Genomic DNA, 20,034 nt, shown 5'->3' with positions numbered 1-20,034 from the left:
TGGCAAAGTCACTTAGAAGTTTTTTGTATGCAAAAGCTTCTCTGACCATAGGGATTCCCTACAGAATGGTATCATCAACAAATTGTTGATGAGTCAAAGATTGTCCATTCTCAGAAAGTTGGAGACCCTTGATTTTGCCATCTTCTTTTGCCTGCTTGATAGACTGACCAAGTCCTTCCATCATGAGTATGAAGAGAAAGGGAGAGAGTGGATCACCTTACCTGAGGCCTCTTTAAGGACTAAAAGTCTCGGAGGGAGAACCATTTACCAAAATTGAAAAGCTGGATGAGGTAACCAGGGTTATGACCCATCTAACCCAGTTATGATCAAACCCAAAAGTAATAAGAAATCTCCTAATATAGGTCCAGTTCAACTTATCATAAGCCTTGGCTAGGTCCAGTTGCATGATCATTTCAGCCTTCCTATTTCTAGTCAGTGAGTGCACCACCTCCTGTGCTTAAATGATATTATTGAGAATTTGCCTAGCTTCTACATAACCAGATTTTTCCCCAGACACAAGAGTGGGAAGAAGAGGTTTGAGTCTATTGGTTACAACCTTGGATATTATCTTGTAAACCACATTACACAATGTTATGGGTCTAAACTTATCAAGAGTTAGGGCATTGCCCTGTTTAGGGATCAGAGCAATAAAGGAGGCATTGGGTGCCTTCAGAATAGTTCCATTCCTCCTAGAATCTTCTACTACATTTAGAATGTCCTGTTTAACAATGTTCCAACAGGCTTTAAGGAAATCAACATTGAAACCATTAGGGCCTGGCGCTTTGCGATTCTACATTCCCTTGAGGACCTCACTAATCTCCTCTTCAGTCACTGGCCTATTGAGGTTGAAATTATCCTCTCTAGACACTAGTCTTGGTATATGTCTTGTTAAGTCCTTGATGAAATGCTCTCTGTCTGAAATGGTTTCCTTTGCTATCCCACGAAAGTGCTAAACTAACACAGCTTCTATGTCTTCATGGGATCTAAGAAGTTTCCCTCCCTCATCCTTGATCGCAGATATTCTATTATGATCTCTATTTGCCAAGGTGGATCTGTGGAAAAATGTGTGTTTCGCTCTCCTTATTTTAGCCATTTCACTCTAGATTTTTGTCTCCAAAACATTTCTTGTTGTTTACATAAGTTCTCCCAATCTTGCTGGAATTTGGTGGCTTTATCATTTCTGACTTTATCAAAGCCATCCGTGATAAGGGTTTGGTTGAGCTCCTGCAATTTGTTTTCAACAACTTTTTTTCCTTCAAAAATATTGCCAAATTCATTCTTGTTCCAATCTTTTAGCCTGAGCTTGATGTGTTTTAGTCTTTTGTGAAGAAGAAACATACTTGTACCTTGAATATGCAACTCTTCAAACCACCAACTAGAAATGTTGCTGATGAAATCTAGATGGGTGAGCCAGATATTCTCAAATCTAAAAGGTCTATTCCTGGGGGTACCAATGCCCTTGACCTCCAGTTGAACCGGCCAGTGATTTGATCCTCCAAAGGGGAGAATTCTCGCTACCATTTCCTTATCATTGAGCATAAGATCCTCTAAGATGATGAATCTATCTAACTTTGAGGCTACTTGAGACTCTCCTCCTATTTTATTGTTCCAAGTAAAGAGACCATTACTCGAATCAATGTTAACTAGATTCATAGTATCCATAAAGGTTTGGAAAGCTAAGGAGTCTTTATTTAGAGTTCGGGTTCCCCCTTTTATCTCTGAAAGTGATTTGATCATATTGAAGTCCCTAGCCAAAATCCATGATATCTCTACATATCTCTCTTTGAGATCCACAATAGAATCTAGAAACCTGAGTTTGTCATCCATTCTCTGAGGGCCATAGACATTCGTGATCAGATAGGTCTCCCTATCCCCCACATGATGAATAACCACTAATAAATAATTTCTAGAAGCCTCAACATCAATTACACCAATCTTTTGGGGGTTCCAAAGAGTAAGAATGCCTCATGTTGTATTTTATACCCTGACTTCTAGAAACTCAAATTGATGAGCCATTCGGTATATATTTCTTTAATTTTCTGAATGGAACATTTAGTTTCCTGGTTAAAAATCATATCCGGAGCTTCTTGTTTCATTCTGTTACTAAGTGATCTTTGTTTCCTTTTACTATCGAGATCCCTAATATTCCAAGAAATGAACTTCATCATTAAAGATTTGTGAAGGAGTAACTAGTTAGGTCTTTCATCTTACCTAAATCTATCATTAGCTTTCCACATTCCATCAACAGCTCATTCTGCGTTTTCTGCCTCTTTTCTTTCCTGGGCCTCTAGGTGCTAATCTTGGTGTGTTTTTCATAGTTTTCACACCATTGTTCCCTTGTCTTGCAGTGTTACTTTGCCTGTCCATCTCTTTAGCCTGGGTTTTCTATAAGTACAACTATTTTACTCTAGTGAACTCTTCTTGAGGTAACGAGTCTACCCCTCCCATGGTTCCCTATTTTAAGAACCATTCCAAATATAGGTTTTCTCTATCAAGAATCTCTTGTAGTTCACGGTCCTCCATTTCCATCTCGCTCTCGGTCATTTCCTGGTCCATATCCAGTTCTACATTGCTCATCATAGCCTCTTTCTGTTTATTATTATCCATTGTTTTATCTTTGTCTTCCTCTTTCTCCTTCTCCTCTGGACTTCCCTCCATTCTCTAATCTACTTTTGTTATCTCTTCTTCTTCCTCTAGTACTTGGTACCTGTTCCGACTGGCCTTAGGCTCTTCTTCTTGATTTTTCTTAAGTCCCTTTTCCCCCTTTTCCTCTATGGCTCACTTTGTGAAAGATTTCAAAATATTTCATTGTGGTATCTTTGCTCTTGTTCTTTATTTTACTGAGAGGGCAATCCCTGAAAAGGTGTCCATGCTCATGGCATCTGCGACATCTAAAATGAATATGTTCATAATCTACTATTTGTACCCATTCTTCATCAAACACTTCAAAGATAACCTCATCCAGTAGAGCTCCAGAGAGATCTGTCTCCACACAAATTCGTGCAAAGGAAGTGTATTTTCCCCTTCTGGTGGCTTCAAAAGCTTTGACAAAATGTCCTAGTTTATCTCCTATGGCTGTTAATGATTCTGTTTGCCAGTAATCAAGAGGAAGGGAGTAAAGTCTTACCGAAACTGGAACCAAAGTAAATGTCTCCCGCTCCGGGACAAAGTTCATCATCCACGACCTCATATAAAGTCCTGCAGCTGCATAGAAGTAGGGCCCTCCTTCAAACACTCTGCCTTTATCCTCAATATTTGTGAAGACCACAGTAAAGAATCCCTTTGACCCAAGATGTAGGTCAATTCTCCCTTTTGGTTTCCAATGGTATTTAATCCATATCTGTAATGCCTTTTTAGTGGGCCATACTACCATGAATTTACAAATGATAACATATGTCCGCATGTCGTCCCTGTGTGCCTGCAGAGCAGGATCATTCAGAACTACTCTCGGTGTAACTTCAGTTTTAGGTTTATATGGTCCCTTCTGTGCCTTGGGTTTTGCTCCCTATTACTTGTCGTCTTCCGCCTTTTCTTTTGTGTTATTATTCTCCCTTGATTTGACTCCCTCTTACTCTTCTTCCATGCTTTCTTTCCCTTCTTCAGCAAGACCTCTGACCTCTTCTATTGGCTTCTTACCTCGGCTGGCTACAACCTGCTTGTAGGAGGGAGTGGAGCTCCCTCCTTTGCACCCTTCCATGGAGTTCAACACCTGCTAAAGACTGTAAACCCTAGCTATTCGCTCCTCGCTCCCCTCCCGCCCCTAGAGTATTCCATACAAGTATGTTGTTAGGAAAAGCTTCTTGTGTAGTATATGTTGATTAGCATTGTAATTTAAATTATTGACATGAGAAATATGTGAAATGCTTCCATTATTTAATCTTACATGCTATTTGATATACATATTATCAGAGGTAGGAATATTAAATTATTCACATTTTTTTGTTAATAGAATTTTCTAATGCATGACATTGTTGTTTTGTTGCAGCAATCTATGTGAATAGTATTTTATCAGTTATATGCTCTATTTATTCCCTTTTCTTTTTAATTTGTGTTTCATATTATTATATAAAAAATTTGTTAACTAGATAATGCAGTGGCTTGATCACGATTGTTTAGTTGCAAGCCATGAAAGATCTGTTTATTTTCAAATTTGTACTATTGGACGATTTTTTTATTCCTACCACACTTCTTTTATAGAGTGAATGAATAATAATAATACATGTTATTATGTTGTATCATGCTTTGCAATATTATGGGCTACCAATAATGGAATATATGCACAACTAACATCTAATTATTTTCATCTTGTTTTTCATTGTTTATTTTCTTTCATTTTAAGTGATTGTGGAATATTATTTTCTGATTGCACGATTAAGGGTTACAATTTGATGTCATTCACTATATATCGTATAGGTCACTCCCACCTAGATCCTCACACTTTACATTCATTTTCACCATATCAATAACCTAGCCATATATATTTGTTGAATTAAAAAATCTACTTAAATCACAATACTACGGAATACCCCCTATGGTGGAAGGGATGCCAACCCTTGTCACCTAAAGTCGGAGGGTCTTTGATCCTCAGTGAATGTCTTCTCGAGTTGTTGTCACTTGCCAAGGAAATCTGAAAACAAATACAATCCTAAGATATTTGATTGATATGCTTCTAAAACTGTAAATGGTAATACTCAACAGGATCCAATCATAACCAGAGTGCTAATTATCTCATCTATGAGACATTTTTTTTGCATACTTCCATGTAATGTGCCCATGCACATAACTATAAAAGCATGGTAAATATATATAAATACACTAACCATATACCAAAAATATAAATGCATGAAATATTGTTAGTGTGATACATATAAACAGGATAAGAAACACTTGTATTTTAAACAAAACACCAATTAGATGCATAAATTAGATGTTCCATAGACCACACTACTCATATTCTTTTAGCATCATATGACCCTATGGATATTACTCCAATGGGGCGAAAGGTTTCCTAAACTTAGCTATGGTCAATAATATTTCCCAAACATGGTCAATAATAAGTAATCAAAACTCAATAGTACTCTAACCTATAACCTCTCACTCCCCATTGATTTACACAACCCAAGGTAGTGTTTCCCCTTGTCTTCCTCGATAGTACCTAAAGTCACACAACTACCCTTAAAAGGATCCAATATAGGTCAGTCACGAGTTCTTACGGCATTATGGATCCAGGATCTCTAATTTCCCTCAAGGGTTTCTTGGTAAACTTCAGGCACAAGATAGGGACACATTTCCCTACACTTCTCCCTGTAAGGATTTATCCTATCCCAAGGAAACCACAGGTGGTGCACACCCATATATCTCTAGATTTAATAGCTTCACAATGTGACATGGTCACTCCCTTATCCCCTCTATGAAGTGCAACAATCAACATTGTAGGTATGATGGAATGGGTAGAATTATGGAATGATATTGTATCTCGCACTTTTATGTGCATGTGCCAATAATAATGAGTTACATTCAAGGAAATCTCTTTAATTACTTAGGATAAAAGAATGGGTACTTTTGAATTTACGCTCATTTTAACAATGTCTTATCCCTTTGGCTTTAAGTCCCTCATCACTTATCCCTTAGACCCCTTTCCCACTTCTTGAGTCCCAAGTCCTCATCTCTCTTATCTAAATTGGTCTATATTATTGAAGCCTTTTGTTTAATAACAATGTGATTACATGTTTACATGGACAAGTTTCCTAGCTTTATAGCACATAATCTTACCAGTGTAAAATCAAAAAAGATTTTTTTCCTAGAAATGTATATAGGTAGGCATGCTAGCCTGAACACATATGTACATGATTATGTAGGCCAAAAATATGTATTGGTTCACCAAGCTCAACATGATACTTAAAATACACACAAAGTTCATCCTAGGGGTGTTACATTTCAATCAACTTCTAGAAATGTTAATAGTCATGGAGGTAACTTAATTATGCAACAAAACGTGAAATGGAATTGAAATAAAGGAGTAAAGAGAAGTGTGTTCCGAACTTATACTTTGACTATCATAATGCTTATATTGATTATTTTTGTTGTGTCTGTGGAAAATAAAACAAAATGTACTACAAAATGCAATGTAGATCCTTCAAGGTATATTTCCATCTCATCAATATTTTTTGCTACTTGAAGAAACAACATTAAACATAGCTAGATTTCCACTAAGGATGACTAGAAGAGGATTTTCCATGCATGTTCCTAGCTTTCCTTCTATTTATACACAAAAACATGAAACTATAGATAAGACAAATTTAAAATAAACCTTCTAAGGTAAATGCTTGAAATGATGGAGATAAATGATCTAGGATAATCACCCATAGAGACTATAAAATTATAAGAACATCATACAAGCAACGAATTTAAGGAAAGGAGAAATGACAATTCAAAAAACCTAAAAGAAGTTATTATTATTCAACGAAGGAATCTACTCACAAAATAGAAGATTGTAAAACTATGGATGGATTGCCATCGAATGACTGGCATAAAATACAGGGGAACTTGGATCTATGCATTGAGTGAATTGGTGAACTATAGTAGACTTGGGATTATCAAGGTAAGAAACCTACATCACCTTGGTTAAAGGATTTACTAATAATTTTTCCCATGAACAACGATGATTTAGGTCCTTTCATCTCCCATAGGATATTTTCATTTGGTGAGAAAATCAAGGTGGTTACAAAATATACTCACAAAAGTGAGACGTCAAAAGATGGACATGATTTTACTGAAACCATTAAGCTAGTGGTAGATGATGAAAAATAAAATAATCATATAACAAGGATAACCACTACAAGGATTGTAGCAATGTAACCATATCCTAGTCAAACATATGTCCATTGAACTCAAGTGAGACTAGTTAGATCAATCTTATAGGATTAGATGAATTTACTACAACCTGAAGGATGTGATGGAAGTTTTGGATGCCTTGGGACAAGACAATGATTTTTACCTACCAAAGTAGTAAATATCATTAATTTGCATAGATATTACCAATGTTTTAGAATAAGGATAAACCCTTTCAATATGCAGAAAAAAGTGAAACGAATAATAACTCAAGAGTAAGACATCAGACCATTTGAACTTATTGCCATATATATATTTTTAGAAAATAATTCAATAGATTAGTCCAATATATGATCCATGAAGAGATACTTAAATTGTTATGTCAAATAATCAAAATATAATTTTCAACTATTTTGAATAAGGAATGGTGGAGAGCTAAACCAAATGTGAAGGAAATTCATAACAACTTTAAGTCACATAATATATATATTTCTCTTCATCTAGTTGTAAATGTATTTTTTAAAATATGGGCCATGAGAGGAGAATTGTGTAAGCCTCATTACAGGTTTTCCTTACAGGATGAAATAGCTTTTGCAATGAATAATTTAATTCACTTGTTTCCTTTTTTTCATCATTATTGATGCACACTAACATGTTCCTAGAGTATAAAACTCAATTCACTTATTTCATTTTTTTCATCATTATCGATGCATGTTAACATGTCTCTAGAGTATAAAACTCAGGTGGATGGAGAATTAAACCCACAAGATACTACTCGAACTATTGTAATTGATCCTCTTTTTTGGTCACAGCTGATTTTTTTTTAAACCATAGTATAATTATGTAGATAACTTGTTCGCTTCTAAAACGATATATGATAAGTCCCACTTTCGATTATATTCTAACATCATTTGTGAATTTTAGGCTCTTTCCCATATTTCCATCCTATCTTTTCCTCAAAAGGTTACATGGAGAGTCATTTTTGTTGAACCATGGCTTATACCTTAGAATCTCGACCTTAGTTATTTAATGTGGGGTTATTAAAGTATATATATATATATATATATATATATATATATATATATATATATATATATATATATATATATATATATATATATATTGATATGCCATTACCACGACATATTCAATAATGTTTTAGAATTTACCACACTAATTTTGAAATGGAGTGTTAATGATGCTTTCGTACCTTAAGAACATTGGGTAGGTTTTTTTAATGGTTACTCATACACAATATAAATTTAGTTGGTCAATTATAACATTATGAATTTTCTTTTCAATCCCTTACTCGATTTGTAAGTAGACTCTTTCATGACGTCCAAAGGGGAAGGTGGAAGAATGAATATGGAATTGTTTGCATCAAAATAGACCTTGCCACGCATCTCCAGCGACATGATGTTCATGTGATTATTGTGTACTATCCAGATGGACAGTCTCGATCTTATTGGTGCAATCTAGCGGTTGCCATTGAGTTTTTACAAACCCTAGTGTTTGAATTAGAGAGACACTTATTTCATTATATAATTTTAATTTTGTTGTATGGTGTCTTGATCTCTTGGTGCTACTTCATAGAGGGTAAAGGTGATCGACACCTAGGCATTGTACTCAAACCCTGATGGTGTCTATATTCTTCATGATTTTACATCGCAATGGCATTCAAGTGACCATGGTAAAGGGAAACAATGAGAGTGCTTTGTGACCAATTTTCAGAGACTTACTGGTATTTGATCCCACAAGGGTTAATTACTCTTATCTTATGATCCTATGAAAGAGGGGTTTCTTCCTCTAGGTGTAGGGTTCTTGGTGTGTATGCTATCCATACTTCTCTCGACCACTCTACAATGATGATATTTCGAGGTAAAAACTTGGGTTTCTAGTTATTGCTAAATTTACCCATTCTTCGCTAAATGTTTTCCCTTTTGTCTAAGTAATTTTTTGTTCACAACAACCCCATTTTAACATTTCTTTCATATGAGGTTCTACATTCAGGAGGTATCGGTTGGAATATTCCTTCTTTGTTCTTCTACACAGGTTGGTAATAATTTTCTTAGAACTAGGTCTATTCCCCTTTCTAAATTTATGTAAAGTCCTTTCTTTAGTTTTGGAAATATGGTTTTTGACGGCTCCTGTTACGTACTTGACACTAATTTTCCTCGTAATTACCACTCCCTTATGAAAGGGGAATTTTTCATTATTCTCCTCCATTTTTGCTTTGTCATTACAAGGGTGCGTATATAATTTTTATAGGAATACATATCCAAACCTCACTGGCACTAGGTAAATTACATGCCCTTGGTAATTTATTGAATTTATTTAATTTCGAGTTTGGAATAACCTCTAATTTCCTTTTTCTTGGTTACCTCTATGATAGGTATGAATTTTCCCACTAGCCCAAGTTTCAGAATTCGATTTGGGAACAAAATTTGATTAACATCCCTGACACTTGGTTGTTATTCATAGGTTTGTGCTCACAGTGATAAATTTGGTTGCTTGTTGCGAGAATGTAGACAAATTATGGTGACTCAGTTTCCTTTCGTACTAGGGTTACTATATGATGTTGTTCCATGCTATGGTTGTGATATTTAATTTTTTCAGTTTTGTAATAGGCAGCTTATGGCCCATCTCTTGTTTAATTGTACTATTGATGTGTCTATACTTTTGGAACTACTATGAGTCTAGAACTATAGACCGCTACTAGGATTAACTTATTTTTGTGACCTACTGAATTTTTGACTTTGAGATTTTAATTATTGTAAAGAAGTTCCCTTGGTTTTATAGGTCAATATGTGTAAAACCTGCTCTCACATTTACTCACTTTCACCGGATTTCCCAGGGTAAACATGAGTTAAGTTCTACTATGATATGATTCAACCTCCTAGATCACCTTAAGGAAGTGGAATCGACAAACCAAAATCGTTAATCACTTCCCTAGTAGGCACTATAGGACCCCAAGGGCTAAACCACCCTTCTCTGTCACCAAACCCTGAACTAAACATATTTTTCCTGTGCTATGATCTCCTTGATGTTGGTGCAAAAATTTCGGATTTCGATTTAAACCCTCATGTCACATGCATGATTCCTACATGGGAGCTACTATAGTCTTTTTCACCCAGTTTTGTGCCTGCAAATGTGGGATTTAAGTGAATTTTTAGACTAGGATCTATAACTCTGCCTAGAACTTAATAAAACCTTTGACAACCAAGAATGATAGAAGGAAAAAGCCTTCCATAAAAATCTTAGCCGAGAACATGACCTAAAAATGCCTAGCGATGATAGACATTTTGTCAAACAAACGATGAACGTGAAATCTACACGCTATGAATGCATATCTGAACATAGAGATCTCAAACTTATCTGAAGTCAAACAAGAAGGATGGATCCCCTCTCACAATAGCTGCAATAACATCTATTAGGTCATGCATTCAATAACCTCTCATTTATCAACCAAACATGATAAGAGCCATAACTTGAATCTATCATAAAACCATGCTTATAACCCACATTTAACCAGATAGATAAAAATGATAGATCAACCATTAAAGCCACATCATAACAAGTATAATTACTCATTAAGACAAGAGAAACTTAGCTCTTATTAATAATATGAAAAATCCAACCAAGTGAGGGACTCCCACTTACAACCCTGACCACGTATCGAGTTGAACCAAATATTTCTTTCATCCAATCACCCTTGTGCCATATTATTGGGGCGCTTAGTTGTTCCTAAAGGATCAAATCACCTCTAAATATTAAATCATCAACCCGGAGTTTCGTATAATTATTTCAAGGTTTTCCTTATAGTTTATGCAAGAGATAGTACTAATGTCACCTAACCTAAATGGTCCTAATTAAAATTAGAGGGATAACAATGGAAGGAACATCTCACACTTACTGAAAAAAACACCTCATTCTCAATTCCGTGACTTCAAAATTTAACAATCTAGATTCCTAAAAGAATCAAAGCATTAAATCTCCTACCAAAAACACTGAAGTAATTCAACTACATACAAGGTTGTTTCCTAGGAAACTACATCTGTAAGAAAGGAATAACACTATGACTAGAAATGAATTTGTTGACAGTAATATCAAACCTTCTGAATTAATAAATGAAAATTAATAATAAGAAATAATAATCAAAGATAATGCTTGAAGAATAAATTTCAATAACTCTAACTCTGTTATACTATTACAAAAGCTTAGACTACAATAGTAAATCTAATAACCAACAATTAGATCTAGAATTCAATTTAATAGTTGTAAAACAAAGACTGAAAGAAAAATATGAATTTAAGAATGCAGGAAAGGACAATAGTATTTAAAATACTGGGCACAAGATCACTAGAATTCAACTTCCTCATAGCTAATTCGGTGCAATAATGTAATATCGATTCGTAAAGTCCTCCATTAGTTTATATTGAGAAAATTACAATGATCTTCTATAAATTACTATATCTCGAACATTCTGAACCTCCTTACTGAGGTTCAATTCCTCATTTATATATTATAAACGAGTCTATTTTCAAATAGAAAAGTGTTCCTGAGAATCTGAAGATTCATAAGATCCTTTAATCAAATTACAAAATCTCCAATGGTTCCCCAGAATAGGCCAATATCTCTTTTTCAACAAAGTTATCCATGATAGAAATCGATCTCGTTCAACTGGTTAGAGTTAACCCGAACAACTCCCCAAAACTCTTTCTTCCAAAACTATTCCAAGCAAAAACATATGATATCAAATATCCATGTTCAATTAATATTCAAATCATCAGTAAACAATTCCTTTCATGATTTAAATTGATTAATTAAGGAGATAAAGTAATAAAAATCCATTAACTCATATTTAGAATGTATATCACATGAATTATCATATTCTACACACAAAAAACTTAGAAAAATAATATAAAGATAAGAAAATAAGGTAAGAAAATGTATCAATTCTGAAGCTCAACATCAACCCCTAGCTTACCTATTTGCATGACCTCATGCAAACAGGTGATTGACATGAAGAGAAGTTATGGAATAGGTTACATTAGAATTTTATCCATAATGTCGGAATTCATTTCTACTCCGGATTTCTCTAAAAGAAGCATAATTACCTACCTCAGTCAATTCATATTCATATTTTTAATCATCTTGAGGGAACCATATCATGGGCCAGCTAGATATGCACCTTATCCAACCAGGTACTTCTTCCAACACAATATGAGCATAATCCCATGCCCTACTCATTGCATCTTAAAAATTCTAAAGGCTAAAAAGTCCTCTAGTTTTAACTTCATTGGATGATACTTGCCATCTCTTCTTGCCTCCTCTGAAAGATTCAACCTTGATGTCTCCTAGGTACTCCAGTTCTGACCGCAAAACATCAATATGAATCTGTGCGAAAGCATCAACAACACCAAATTGTTCCATAAACCACTTATGACAGATAAGTGTTCGCAAAGGGCTCCGTGGATCTCCTCCAACCCAAATGTCGAGTCTAAGCTCTCTTGTTTGGAATATGTTATAGGCTTTAGCCCAATTTATCTGATTTCTAGAGAATTATATAAAATCTTGGAACTACACATCCCTTATAAAGGGAACAATTTTCTCATCTACTTGCTCTTCTAAGAAGAAGTTGTGCATGTACAGTTCAAATAAGAATTAATTTGTATTATCATCCTACTTGTGAAAATAATTAACAAAATATGAAATGTTGCTGGATTCATATGGTTTCCCTGACCGAATGGCCTTGACTTTAAGTAGAAAATACTGTTCTAATAGAAATAAAGCATAATTTCTGGCTAGATATCTACACAATAGAGCATTAAAATATATAGACCAAACGTCTCTCATTTGTTTCATGGATGTTTCAAGATGACCTTTTAGGGACTGGACCTTTTTCTTAGTTGCTCTCAACTTAGCATAAGTTTCACCCTCTGTAATTGTCAATTCCTTAAACGTTTGAAGCCGTTATTGATGCTCCTTCTGATGTATTACCTCTTTTCAATATCTCATTAAAGTTTCTCATTGTTCCTCAAGGTTTTTATTCAAAACTTGAATGGTGACTTCCACAATTAAAGGAGTATATGAAGGGACATGTTCTATCTATGTACTTCTCACAATGAGATTTGGTGAATCTATTTGGGTCCATGCTTCAGTAGTGAGATCATCAATATTTAATGTGTCCGACTCAGTTTGAGTTGCCACGGTAGAGGTAAAAATAAAGTCCTAAAATTTAGTTTGAGTCTCATTCTCCTAAACTTCCTTCTTCTTATCATTTCTTTTCTCATGATTCCTTTGGTCCTTACTGTCTGACAACCATTTCTTTAGTTTATGTACCTTCCTTTGTAGCTTCCTATTCTCTTTTCTCAACAACTATGTTTCTTGACTAGTCTTGTTTTTTATTTGATCATTCAGTCCACTGTTAATATTTTGTGTAGAGTTTTTATCAAAGTAACTGGAGAAGAGGAGAGAGAAATGGTAACTGTAGCGTTAAGTTTTTCAATGACCACTTCCTTTGTGGACTAAACTGTAACATCAATTATGGGTTCCACAAGGTCTCTATCAACCTTGGGTTCAATTGAAAATTCAATATTGACTTCTTGTCCCATGTTTTCCAAAGGAGACTCTAAAGCTACTTCTTTAGGGGAAGAGGGTTCGGGGACAGTTGCAACAAAGTCTATAGAATTTTATTGAAGAGAATAATTCTCATGTTGTTATGCGGGTTATAAAATGTCAGTGGTTGTAGAATTAGGGGGAGAGATTTGAGAATTAGGTGGTGTCTTTTGGTCAGTAGGATTTCCTGAGCAACCCGCACCTTCTTCGAAATTCCCTCAACTCAGAAAATTTTTCAATCCTTCCATAACTTGGGGTGCCTCCATTTCTTGCTCTTGAGGAGAATCCTCCTGAAGGACTTCCTATATATCAGGAAGTTCTTTAGGTCCACTTTCATGCAACGACTATTCAGAGAAGTCTATAGAATTTCATGACTTGACCAACCTAACCGTTATTCTTATTTTTCTAGGTACGGAGGCCAAGAGGGAAGGCATTCTTTTATCTTCCCTAGTTAATTGTTGGGGGGATGGAGTTTTTTATTTTCCCTATGAGGTACTTTCTACTATAATGTTTTTTTGATTCGCCTCCTCATTTTATTTCAGCTTCTCATTATTAGGTGGGATATTTCCATAATATTCTATGGGTGCTTCGATTTCTTGTGGAACTTCCAGAGCTCCTAAGAAATATTTCCAACTTGATTGCACTTGATTCAAATCTCTAAAAACTATTAATTTTATGAGCACACAAGGACTCACCACTAACGCTTGGTCCTTAGATATTTTGAGTCTTAAAGCAGTTTCATGAAATAGAGAATTCAAAAAAGAAGGCATGTTTAGGATTACCTTTTCTCTCAATGCTACCATTAACTTCAAATGTCGCACTCTTAGCACATTGTATTGACCATCGCACATAATGTATATTTGGATGGTGTATTCTGTTTCCTTCTAAGGTTCTAGAAATGACGTAGGATTATATCCTTTTCCATTTCGGACAAGTTCCTCTCCAGAATTCGCAAACAGAGACGTTGCACTCTGTAGTGGAGTATGAATATCGAACCAATTCTAGACTTATTCATTTACCTATATTTGTCTACCCTTTACCATTGTTATTCCATTGCTCAAAGTTCTTGTAAATTCCAAGGTGACTTCATCATCAAAGCCTTACAGTCATAGTAAATAGTATGACCACTTTACTTGGTCCAGAGTACTGCATGCTTTCTCAGAGATTCGCAACTCGGATGGTTCACTACGTACTAAATGGTCACCCATTTCAGCTATTTTGAAGGGAGGAATTTGGCGCTAGAAACAACAAACTTCAACAGATACGGGGACATAAGCACTACACATAGTAGAAAATTCAAACAACTATAGCATGCAAAGATGTTACAAATTTTTTAAGCATGCAATTATATGTTTTGGCTTTCACCACCCCCCCGATGCAATTTAAGGTCTCCCATGACCTTCCATCATGAAAATTATTTATTAGGACAGTTGACATGACCAATCGGATAAGAGTGTATTAATTAGATATAATAGAGAAACTGTGAAAAAATTGAAATAATGGCCAAGGTGTGCGATGTAATTATTGAACGCATTAATCGCAAAGCATGCTACTGAGGCTAGACATTTACAGCACCCAAAGCATTAAAGTGGAGTAAAAGCATATCAAGATATTTTAAAATTCGATCGTGGATACAACATATTTCATTAAAAGATTACCATTAGAGAAAAGGAAAAGAAATTTAGAATCAACTAAGTAGCTATTTAAAAAAAAAATTACATCCCTGATATGTAAAGCTAGAATTAATCATTCATACAAATTCATTGTTACCACTTTCCAAGGAAAAATTTAATAGCTTTCCATAATAATCAAACGATTTTCCTTTATTATTTCTAAGGGAGAGAAAAATGGCTAATTTTAAATGGTTATTTCAAATGTACTTCAATACCATAGGCATGGCCTCTGCTACCAACAGGCATCGATAACATTGAGAGGGTTTCATTTTCACCCATTAATATGTTAGTATCCCATTCTGCTAGGAAAGATTCATAACTTTCATTTTTTGATTATCGTCAAAGGTTATTATTCTCGCGTGGTGACCATATGATAACAATTCCATTCACCAGAGTTGATGACACAAACAATCCGGCTAGTGATGAGACCTCTTGTCCTTCGCCCCATGGATCGAAGACCATTACCCTGGCTTGGTGACCAGAGTGATAGCGTCACCTCATTAGATCATATGATCATGGTAGGCCACCTCGTGATGAGACTTTATATCCTTTATCCAATTTTCTTCTTTTGTTTTTATTTATTATTTTTTAGTTTTTTGTTCTAAGTTTGTTATGATAAAAATATTACTGAATGCGGTTTCTCATTAACTCCTTAAGAGTTAGGGATGGTGTCAAAAGTATTGTAATAATTAACTTTTTAGCTTTGCCATTTTTATTCTCAAAATTTATTTTTCAAGGAGATGAAAGAATTATAGGAAACTAAAAGGAAAGAAAAACTCCTCTAGTGGTTACTCAAAAGTCTATTATTTTTTTAAATAAATAATTCTCTTATGGAAATCATTTTGGTGAATTGATTATCTCACCATGATATCGAAGAAGAGCATCAAAATCAGACTAAAAGGATATATATTTCTAAAAAGACAACTATGACTAGAAAGTAACAATTATGAGTAAGGGAACAACGATTATGACTAAGGAAAGAACAATTGATGCTAACGAAACAACAACCATAACTAAGGGAACACCAATTGTGACTAATGGAACAACAACCATGTCTAAGGGAACAACAACTGTGCCTAAGGAAACAACAACCATGACCAAGGGAACAAGAACTGTGACTAAGGGAACATCAACCGCGACCAAGGGAACAACAACTGTGGCTAAGGGAACAACAACTCTGACGAAGGGAAGAACAATTGTGACTAAGGGAACAAGAACCGCGACCAAGGGAACAATAACTGTGACTGATGGTATAACAATTGCAACCTAGGGAACAATAGCTATTACTAAGGGAACATCAACTACGACTAAGAAAATAGCAACTATGACCAAGGGAACAACAACTATGAATAAGGGAACAATAAATGCGAATAAGGAAACATCAAATCCCCCCCCCCCCCCCCCCCCCCCCCCAATTTTTTTTTTTGAAGAAACACAGCTCAATTAAAAATTTCACAAAAGGTATCATGTACATTATATACAAAATAACATAAATTTCAAATAAAAATTTCAACTAGTTGTAGCTGCGGGGTTACCTCCCCAAGCAACTATAACATGTAGGTTGGAATCATTACTTACCTCATGAAGAAAAGACTCACATGTGAGTGGCTAGTGACACAAGTCGAGTCGGTGTCCATTGGTAAGGAAAGAGATGCTAGAACCATCAATCATAGTAAGGCTCACTGTACCATTGTCATAATCTTTGGTGACCACATATGGTTCAAACCATCTTGACTAGAGCTTCCCTAGGAAATCTTGAAACCTAGAATCATATAATAAAGTCCAATCTCCTTTCTGAAAAGTTTTATTTTTTATGAGTTGTTCATGCCATTTGGCCTTTTTGTTGTTGAATAACAGTTGTACATTGCAGGGCCAATTGGTGCATTTCATCCAGTTCATGAAGTTGTTACAGGCATTTATTTTACACTTCTATATAATCTAACATGACTTCCCTTGCATTTCTTGAGAGCCTTGATTTAGAATTATATTGGAAAAATTGGCTCCTTACCAAATACAAGATGGTACGGTGAATAGCCAGTAGTGTTGCGCCAAGTTGTTTGATAGGCCCATGAGGCCTTAGGGAGTTTGGGAGCCCAGTTCCAAGGGTTCGCATATACCGTTTTGGTGAAAATTTCCTCTCAAACTTTATTGGTGCTTTCCACCTATCTATTTGCATGAGGATGGTAAGGCGAAGTAGTTTTGTGTTTAATGTGATATTTTTGTAAGGTAGGAGAAATTTTGTGGGTGTAAATTGTGATCCCTTGCCTATTACGATTTCTCTAGGCAGTCAATACCGCACAAATAGTTCAAACAAAAAAATAATAACTACCTCTTATGTATCCTTTGAGAGAGCTACTGCTTCAACCCATTTAATTACGTCGTCTATGAAAACTGGAATATACAATGTCGAATATGATGATGGGTTGAAAGGGCATACAAAATGCAATGCCCATATTTCAAAGTGTTCGAGTACAATTTTCAGTTGCATGGGAATTTCATCAAGTTGAATGAGGCAACCTATCCTCTAACAACTATCATATCTCTGAACATATTTATTTGCATCCTTGAACATTGTGGGCGAGGAATTGCCCATCTGTACCACTTTGTGCCTAGTTCTACGATCAACGAAGTGCCCACCGCAGGTTTTGTCATGGAAAGTATTAATAATATCATAAAATTCATATTCCCTGATGCATATGTGGATTTGAAAATCAGATACTATATGGAAAGGTAACTCTAAATCCAGGAAAATCGTGCACTGTGGTGAACAATAAGCTTCTTTTCTTGGGACAGTAAATGTGGTGGAAGTTTTTCTACTACTAGATAATTGGCCACATCAACATACCAGGGTGTTTTAATTGTCACAACAAATAGGTGTTAATCTAGAAACTAAACTTGCACAGGCAAAAAATCAGCCACTATCGAAACTCTATATAGAAAATCCACAACAAGATTCTCGTTCCCCGATTGATCCTTTATGGTAATATCGAATTCCAGTAGTAACAATAACTAACTAGTTATTCGACCATTAGTAATAGGTTTATTAGAAAAATACCTATGGAATAATGATCAGTATATAAAAATACTAGGTGTCGTGTTATGTAGTGACAAAATATATTGATAGAATAAACAACAATTAATAATTCTTTTTCCGTCACTATATAATTCAGCTCTGTTGGTGTAAGGTTGTTGTTGATATAATAGATGGCATAAGGTTTTTTTTCTTCTTCATGTCCAAGTATAGCTCCTATTTTTGTGTCTGATGCATTGAATGAAATGTGGAATGGTAAATTCTAGTTTGACCCTCGTAACACAAGTGTTGTTGAGGCCAGTATTTTCAGATCTGTAACAGACAAATCATACTTGTGAATCCATTCAAATTGCACATTTCCTGTCAATACATATAATGGTGCTTCTATTTTTGAAAAAAAATCTATAAAAGGATGATAATAACCAACATAGTCAAGGAAACTATCCACCTCAATTGGTGTGCAAGAGAGTAGGTAACATAAGAATTACCTCAATATTTTTTGGGTCTACCTGGATGCCTGCAACAGAGATGTAATGCCCTAGAACTACACCCTTTGTTATCATCATATGAAACTTTTCATTACTAAGGCATAATCTGGTAGCGATGCACTATTCAAGAACCTTTTCTACATTATGTAAGGCTTGGTCAAATTCATTGCCATATGAAGTGAAATCATCCATAGTTCAAGTCCTTCACTAATTAAGTCAAGAAATATACTCAATATTTCGCTCTAGAAAGTGGTTGGTGCATTGCAGAACCTAAATGGTAAAACCTTGTATGAAAATGTTCCCCATGGGCAGGTGAGTTTGGTTTTGTCCTAATCTTTGGGAGTAATCCACACTTGGTTATATTCAGTGAAATCATCAAGGAAAGAGAAAAAATTCTTTCCAGAAAGAGTGTTGAGTACCTGATGTACGAATGGAAGAGGAAAGTGATCTTTGTGTAGCTTTATTTAATTCTCTATAATCCACACAAATTCTCCATTTTCTATTTTTCTTAGGGACCAGAACCACTGGTGAAACCCACTAGCTGTCAAAGATAGGATATATAAAATTAATGCCAAGATGATATTGTTTTACTATATCCCTAAGGTGTCGATTTAATATTCTTTGAGGCTAGCAAATGGAACAAGAATCTTTTTCTATATAAATGTGATGTGTATGTAATTGAGGATCAATGCCTCTCATATCATAATATTTCCACATAAAAGTCTATTGATATTTCTAGAGGATTTGAATTAATTTTTTACATTTCAGCTCATCTAGGTTAGAATTAATGTTTAAAGTCTTACCAGGTTCAATTTCTATGGGAACACTATTACGAACTACAGTTGTGGGTATGTGATCATTACTTTGATTCTCTGGTGGATCTCCTTGGGCCTCATTGTCAAGCATAGCTTTTAACATTTGGTATGTTGGCTTCCAAATAGTAGAAGGCTGGTTAAGAAAGCCATTAATTACATCATCCTTATTTTGTCTTTTAAAAATAAGAGCTTCATCTAGAGTAAGAGGAGAAAAAAGATTTTCTTCCTAATATTTGTGAGGGAATGATTGATAATTTCCGATTGATAGGTTGGGTTTGCGAGGATGATATGAGATGATATTTTTAGCAATAGTCCCTTTACGAATTGTCATATTCCCTATTTGAAATCCTATATATGCATCTTCAGGTTCCAGCCACGATCTCCCTAATATCATAGGGTATCCATCCAACCTATCTATAGGATTGATAACCAGAAAGTCCACTGGGTACTCCTAGGAATGTACATAAATGATAATATCATCCATAGTGCCTTCTCATTTCACTATCAATATGTTATCTAATTCTAACATAATGGAGTTAGATTTCAATGTTGTTATTCCAAGGATACCATAGGTTTCT

This window comes from Pinus tabuliformis, chromosome 3_2 (genome assembly GCF_031772625.1).
Source record: "Pinus tabuliformis cultivar Carrire ecotype Pingquan chromosome 3_2, CPIR1, whole genome shotgun sequence".
In the NCBI taxonomy this organism is placed as follows: Eukaryota; Viridiplantae; Streptophyta; class Pinopsida; order Pinales; family Pinaceae; genus Pinus; species Pinus tabuliformis.
The sequence above is the reverse complement of the archived record's forward strand: the minus strand, read 5'-3'. Positions refer to the sequence as shown.